This window comes from Scylla paramamosain, chromosome 2 (genome assembly GCF_035594125.1).
Source record: "Scylla paramamosain isolate STU-SP2022 chromosome 2, ASM3559412v1, whole genome shotgun sequence".
Taxonomy (NCBI): Eukaryota; Metazoa; Arthropoda; class Malacostraca; order Decapoda; family Portunidae; genus Scylla; species Scylla paramamosain.
In genome coordinates, this window is record NC_087152.1 from 29,988,449 (window position 1) to 29,996,092 (window position 7,644).

The following is a 7,644-nucleotide window of genomic DNA, read 5'->3' on the forward strand; positions in this document are numbered from 1 at the left end:
GCATTGTTGTGCACCCTCCCAGCACAGTGCACAATCTGGTAATCATACTGCTCCAGCTTGCCCAGCCACTTAGCAAGCTACCCTTCTGGCTCCTTCAATGTCTTAACCCAGCGGAGAGCAGCATAGTCAGTCTGCACAGAAAACTCTGCTCTGTAGAAATAGTGGTGAAAGTGACTCAGGCTCTTCACCACTGCAGCCAGCTCCTTCCTTGTTATGCAGTAGTTCCTCTCTGGCTTTGAGAACTTGGTGCTAAAGTAAGCCACCACCTGCTCTTGCCTGTCCTTGACCTGAGACAGCACAACTCCAACTCCCTCTGCACTAGTGTCTGTCTCCAGCAGGTATGCTTGGATTGGGTTAGGGCAGCACAGGTGCATCCACCAAGACATGCTTCAGTGCTTCAAACACCTGGTGGCATGCCTTGTTCCACTGGAAGCATGCCCCCTTCTTAGTGAGATGGTGAAGCAGAGCAGCAACAATGGTGAACCTCAGCACAAACTGCTGGTAGTAGGAGCACAAACCAAGGAAGCTCCTCACCCCTGCCACATTGGTGGGCAAACCTGACTGCCATCACCTTCAGTGGGTCCGTGCAGACACCTTCTCGCCCCCCACACATGACACAGGAAAGGCACCTCTGACTGAAAGAAGGTTTACTTCTTGAGGCTGAGCTTCAAGTTGGCCACTTGCAGATGACACAGCACCTCCTCCAAATGACTCAGCTCTTCCTCAAATGTGTTCCCAAACTCAAGGACATTGTCTAGATACACCAGGGCCGACTTCCACTGCAGCCCCTTAATCTCTTGCTCCATCAGCCTCTTGAAGTAACTGAGGGTGTTGCACAGGCCAAAGGGCATCATTCCAAACTGCCATAGTCCACATAGGACCACCACTGGCTATCAATCACACCTGTGGTGGACATCCCCTGCATGGCACACTGCACTTTCTCCCACTTAGCAGGTGCCATTTGACATGGAGGTTGCTTTATGGGGTGACTATTTCTGGTGTGAATAGTGTGCTTCATCAGAGATGTACAGCCCAGGTCCAGGTCATTGCTGCTGAAGATGTCAGCATACTGAGCAAGCATCCTTTGCATCACCCTGGCCTGCTCCTCTAACAGATGGTCTGCTCTGCTACGAGCTAAGTCCTTCAAGTGCACAGGTAACATCCTCACCGCTGCTTCCTTGTCCCCCTTGACCCCGAGGCATGGCTCCTTCCAGAATGGCAGGATGGTAGAGGTGGTCAGGTGGGAATCCTCTCTTGCCTGCTGACAGTGCATCCCTTCAGCCTCCTGATGAGTTATGTAACTTCACTGCTCACTCCCCTCACTCTGAGCATTGCCTCAAAGGATCGAGGGCACCTCCTTGCCGCATACCCTCAACTTCCCCTCTGGAAGATTTGCACACACTTCTACTCATTTGAGGAGGTCAGTCCCCAGCAGGTACTGGTCTTCAAGGGCAGCGATGAAGACAGGCATGTGCTCCATCATATCTCCTGAATGTCCTTGAGATGGGCCTGCTTCACAAAGATCTACAGCTTTGGGTCCTAAAGGATGTCCATGAAACAGTCCCTCACCAGGAAGGTCACCATCTCCTTCTGTGCTGTCAGGTACACTCAGCGGGATAAGAACTCCACATCCTGAGAGGCTCTCTTCTGCCTCTCACCTGCACCTTAATGTGCACTCTGTGCACCTCAGTTTGCTGGAGGTGACCAAAGCAGCGATGCAAGGCCTCCACCACATCGCTGTATGACGTCCTCTGGGGTGGCGTCAGGTGACCCAGGGCCTCCACTGCCTGGAATTGTAAACTGGTGACGAGCTGCAGGGCTTGTTCCTCCGTGCTCCACCCTTGGACTTCTGCCAGCATCTCAAACTGAGCCTGGTAAGCCTCCCAGGGAACCTTCCCGTCAAACTCTGCTGGCTTCCTCCACCTGTGGCCAGTCTGCAGGGAAGAAGGAGGCAACCCACAGCTCCTGCTGTTCCCCTCCTCACTGCTGGGAGATGAGGGAAGGTGAAGGAAGGTGGAGAAACATCCCAGTGTGGGAACAGAGCACATGGTCCACACAGGTTCCCATGCATCCTCATGATTTCCCTGCCAATTCTTCCTGGACAATGCACCATTCCTCTACCTCTTGATGGCACATTGCCACCTCCTGCACTGCTTTCTCAACCTGCCTCTTAATGTCAGTCAAAGTCTTCTGCAGTTCCTCTTTGACATAGGCACAGCACTCATCAATAGTCTCCTGCAGTTCCTCCATGACACAGGCATGGCACTTGTCAACAGTCTTGCAGTTCCTCTACAACACAGGTGCAGCTCTTGTCAATGTATTCCTGGCTCCATTCTTGCATCACCTCCTTATATCCTAGTGCAAGCATAAACATGATGTATCCACTGCTATCAAACTTCTGATATTGCCACTCGGTTTAACCCACTGACCATGAAGGGAGTACAGTGGTACCTTGACTTATGAGTGCCCCAACCTACAGGTATTTGAGATACAAGCTGTCACTTGGATGATTTTTTGCTTTGAGTTGCGAGCCAAAATCTGAAATATTAGCAAGCTTCAGGTACACTGCTGCTTATTGACATAGTGAGTGCCACAACAATTGTCTCACTCACCATCATGCCAATGTAGTTCACAGTTCCCTTGTGTATATATATATATATATATATATATATATATATATATATATATATATATATATATATATATATATATATATATATATATATATATATATATATATATATTCAAGAAATATTAGTTATAGGTAAAGTTTTTGTTGTACACAAAGAGAGACCTTTAGATTTTTACAGGAGACAAAAGAAAAAGACTATGTATAGAAATATATGGGAAAAAAAGAAAAATTATACCAACATTGCAATGCATAAGGCAAAAAAAAATTAATCAAAATGTTGCATATACCAAAAAAAAAAAAAAAACTGCGGAAAATATAGGAAAAAAAAATTCAGGTCAACTACATACACCTACACCAGCATGATGATTATGAAGTTGACAAGACATCTTTGAGTTACCACCTATCACCAGGTGCTCCAAAGACTCACCTAAAGTAAGAACACAAGACTACACTAACAAGACAAATATTAAAGGAAAACACCAAAATCATTGACACATGCAGCAATCCAAGATGCCTCCAGATGCTAAAAGCACTCCACATCAGGAACATGGAGCTGAAGTTAAACATACAAACTGAGGACATGCAAGCCCTTGCAAGCATGAGAAGAGTTAAGAACTGCGCAGGCGAAGACCAATCAGAGGAGAGGATGAGTGCCCCAGCCAGCTCTGCCACATGTTCAAAGGATGCACACTGATTTGTTTCATCACTTACTTCTCAACCACCGAGATGTTGACAACAACTTCCACCATCACTGAAGAAGGGTCTTTAAGCCAAAATCTGGATCTGGCAACACAGGTGACCCATGGAGAAGGCATCTCAAGTAGGTTAAAAGAACCAGACAGTTCATAGAAAAAAGGAAAATTTATTAAAGAAAATTCTCTATGCAGAATTAGTCATCATCTTCAATGAAACATACATCAGAGAGAATTTCCTGCATATATACACCCTCAATATATATATACGAGTATATATATATATATATATATATATATATATATATATATATATATATATATATATATATATATATATATATATATATATATATATATATATATATATATATATATATATATATATATATATATATATATATATATATATATATATATATATATATATATATATATATATATATATATATATATATATATATATATATATATATATATATATATATATATATATATATATATATTGTTATAAGTGGTAATGTAAAGCGAAGAGAAGAAGTAAGAACAAATGAAAGAAGAAGTGAGTGCACAAAGCAGAGAAGAATGAAGGAAGAGAGGGGGAGATTGAGATCAGATGTATGATTAAGGATGGCCGCTCACTGTCCTGAGATCACCATAAGAATCTCCACGCCCATAGACTCTCTTTCCCAAATTAATTTACCCTATTTCTAGTTGCCCCTTTTGATTGAGTCTCATGCAGTTAATAGCAGAAAAGTTGCCCTTAAAGACAAAGTGACCAGTATCTACGTAGCTCCTATAACTTAGTTGTGAGAATTGTCAGAAGTGAAGTGCTTTATTCATATAAGCCAGCGTGGGGTGCAGCAAACGAGTGGGTGAGTTTATGTATGTATGTCACCATCACCCCCCCCCCCTTTTTAGTAGCAGAGTGGAAGAGGATTTTGGCATGCTTTCACACAGTCTCTACCAAGAGCTTACATAAGACAGACATACTAAGACAAGCAGTATTATTTGACGGAGACTAGGACAGGAATACAGCTAGTCAGGTCAGTTGCTTTAAGGGGATAAGTGAGTAACTGCTGGCCATATGCCCCACCCTAAGTAGCATTGGAGTCTCCATAGTAGTCTGCCAGGGAGTGTAGTTAATTCTAATGCATTCCATATCCAGGGAAGTGACTCCTTGACAGCGTATGTGTGTGGGCCAAGTTCTTATACAGTGAGATGTGAATTGCCCTCCTGAGTGTTGGTGGGCACTTGTCTGTAGTGACATCATAGGTCAGAGTAATTCAACTGTTAAATGTTACTGTAGGCTGAGACTGCTCAACTGCAGATGACTTAAGTGATTAGCAGTGTAGTGAAATATATTCCCTCCTCAGGCCCTGATCAGTCCTGCCATCCAGGAGGCAGTAAATGACACTGCTTGGCTAGAGGCTATAACCCGCCATTGGATAATTGGGGGAATCGATATGTGGGTGGTTGTCCAGCGGGGTTTTATACCTCAGCCATATATGTGTTGTTTCTCATTACAATTGTTTCTTTCTAGATGTGCTTGGTGATTCTTACCCAGCTGGTGGAGTTTGTTGGTTTGTTGTAGTTGTACTTCCCTTGTATGTGGGTGGGTAAAAACAGTCTGGTGACCTGATTTGTGTACCCTGGTGTTAGAACCAGTGGCAAGAAGGGTGCATGAGTCAAAAGTGGACCCTGTAACCCATATTAAGCCCTGCACCCAGTCATGTAGGAGGTGACTTTGGGGGAGCTAGTCCGAGTGTGACAGCTTTGTGATGGGACTGGAAATTGTGGTCATAACAGAAATTGGCAACCTCCTCAGGATAACTGGTAGCTTTGTTGCCACATGGGGAAGACAGTTGTTTCTTTGTGAAGCAAATGTGTGCCCACATTCGCTTAACACCATGGAAGGTAAAGCTGGTAGCAGGAGTGACTCTTAACCTGAGTTCCCTACCTCTGCTGGAAGTGAAAGTGTGGATTTAACCCAATTTGGTGTGAGGACACCTAATCCCACACATAGTGTCTATGGACACGTTAGCCCTGCCAGCAGTATTGGTGGCTTCTCCCAAACCAAAGGTATGTCTGAGGAGATGAGATGTAAGTTGGAGTTAAGGAGAATGGAGATGGAGGAAACTAGAGAAATGAGAAGGCTTCAGCTAGAAGTAGAAGCAGAGGAAAGGAGACTGAAGACTAAGGAGGCAAGAGAAGCCGGGAGGCTTTAAGCCAAGAAAGAGAAAGAGCTGAGGCTACTTGAGGGCAAGGAGAAGGCAAGGCTGCTTGAATCAGAAAAGAAGGAGGAGAAGGAGAAGGCAAGGATGTATGAGAAAGAAATGAAGAGGAAGGCAGAAGGAGAAAAGGAGGAAGCAGAAAGGAACCAGATGTTTGAATTGGAGAAGACAAGGATTGAAGTCAATTCACTTCATGGATTGAGGAGAGGAGGAGTGAAGGAAGATACATTAGAAAGTCAGATGGTGAGGATTTTGAAATTGATTCCAGAGTTTGATGAAGAAAAGGTAACTGAATGGTTAAGGAAATTTGAGAAGAAGGCTCCAGAATTTGATTGGCCTTAGGAGAGATGAGTTGGACTGGTGGCTAATATGTTGAAGGGCAAAGCCTTGGAAGTTTATGATAGGATGTCAGTTGAGGATTTTGAAGATTATGAGGAGCTTAAGGCTGACATCTTGAGAGTTTATGAGCTGCAGCAAGAGGCTTACAGGCCGCAGTTCTGTGGAGAAAAGAAGAGGCCCAATGACTCCTACCTTGAATGTGTTCACTATCTGGTGAAGACCTCCAAAAAGTGGATTGCTAGTGAGCGGGCAGCCTCCTACCATAAGTTAAAGAAACTCATGGTAATGGAGCAATTTGTCAATATGGCTTAGAAGGAACTGATGCCGCTGCTGAGGGAGAAGGTTCAAAAACCTAAAGGAGGCCTGTGCGACAGTGGATTGGTGGTACTTGTATGTCTAGAGGATTCAGTGATGTTGTGTTTGGTAGCGTAGCTGGTGCCAGTTTGCCTGGGAGTCCATGCTATAGTTGTGGCTTCAGTAATAAGTCTGGACAAGTAAGCCTTGTGGGTAATGAGTCTCCAACTAGCCCACAGCAGAGACAGACTGGGAGCATGCAACATACCACTCCGAGGTACAGTACGCAGCCCCTGTGTCATTATTGTAAAAATACTGGGCACTATAAATTTAACTGCCCTAAGTTAGCATCCACCACAGCTTCCTAGACTCCCCAGAAGCTGGTGGCCTCTATTGTGTCCCAGGGCCAGGACCAGGAGGGTGATGAGATCTGGGCTGTCTTTGGTTGCAAAAGTGGAAAGGCCATCATGGCTGCCCCCTCATCTGATTATACCTCACCGTCCCCCTGTGATGTCTGAATTAGAATGGTGCCACCCTTTCTTGTGTTGGGGCACTGTGAGATTGATGGAGTTGAATACCCAGTAACTATTTTGAGAGACAGCCATACAGCAGTCACTGTGCCAGAATGTGACTACGAGGCAGGTTGCCTCCAATCAGCCTGTATGGTGCCATGGAATTGGCACCACAGAGCTTTGCCATAGTAGAGATTAGGCTGTCATACCCACTAGTGACTGCAGAGGCGCAGGTGGCACTGGTGGAGGACCTGCCAGCGTCTGGTGTTGATTTCCTTCGGGGGAATGACCTGTCAAGTGGGAAAGTTTGGGTGTAGTTCCCCATCCACAGATGCTGACCTAAATGTGGAGGCTGCTGAGAGTGCTGACTCTGTTGTTGTCACTCGCCCAAAAGTGAGGCGAGCAACCCAGCTTCAGATGCCTGCAGGATCTGTGATTCCTGGAGTTGACTGCAATAAGGCAATAGAGGAGTGCAGAGTTTGACTTGATGCCACAGTAGGGGGCAGGGTGCCCAGAGGTCTGTCCAGCAACTGGTCAGGGTTTTGACAGGCCAGAATTAGACTTGTCTTAGAGTCAGTGTGCTGGGGCTGACTGCAGAAGTGTGGAGCCGCCACAGAGAACACCTGATTTTGTAGAGAGTGTTGCTAGAGTGATGGATTTGGGTTGTTTGTTTGATGGCTTGCCTCACCCTGTTGAGCCTCTTGGAGGTGGCACTCAGGCAGAGTTGTCACCTGGAGTTGAGGCTGTGGGCACTGATAATAAATCTGGGCCCCAGCTAGTTGTGTCTGGTGTGTCAGGGGTCACTGCTGAGGGCGGGGAGACTCCTGATTCTGCTGGGGAGGAGGGAGTTTCCTCCTCTGCAGGGTGCTCTGAAGGTGGAGAGCAGGCTGCTCCTGTGCCAGGACCAGGCATTGTGGGTGTATGCTCACTTAGTGAGCCAC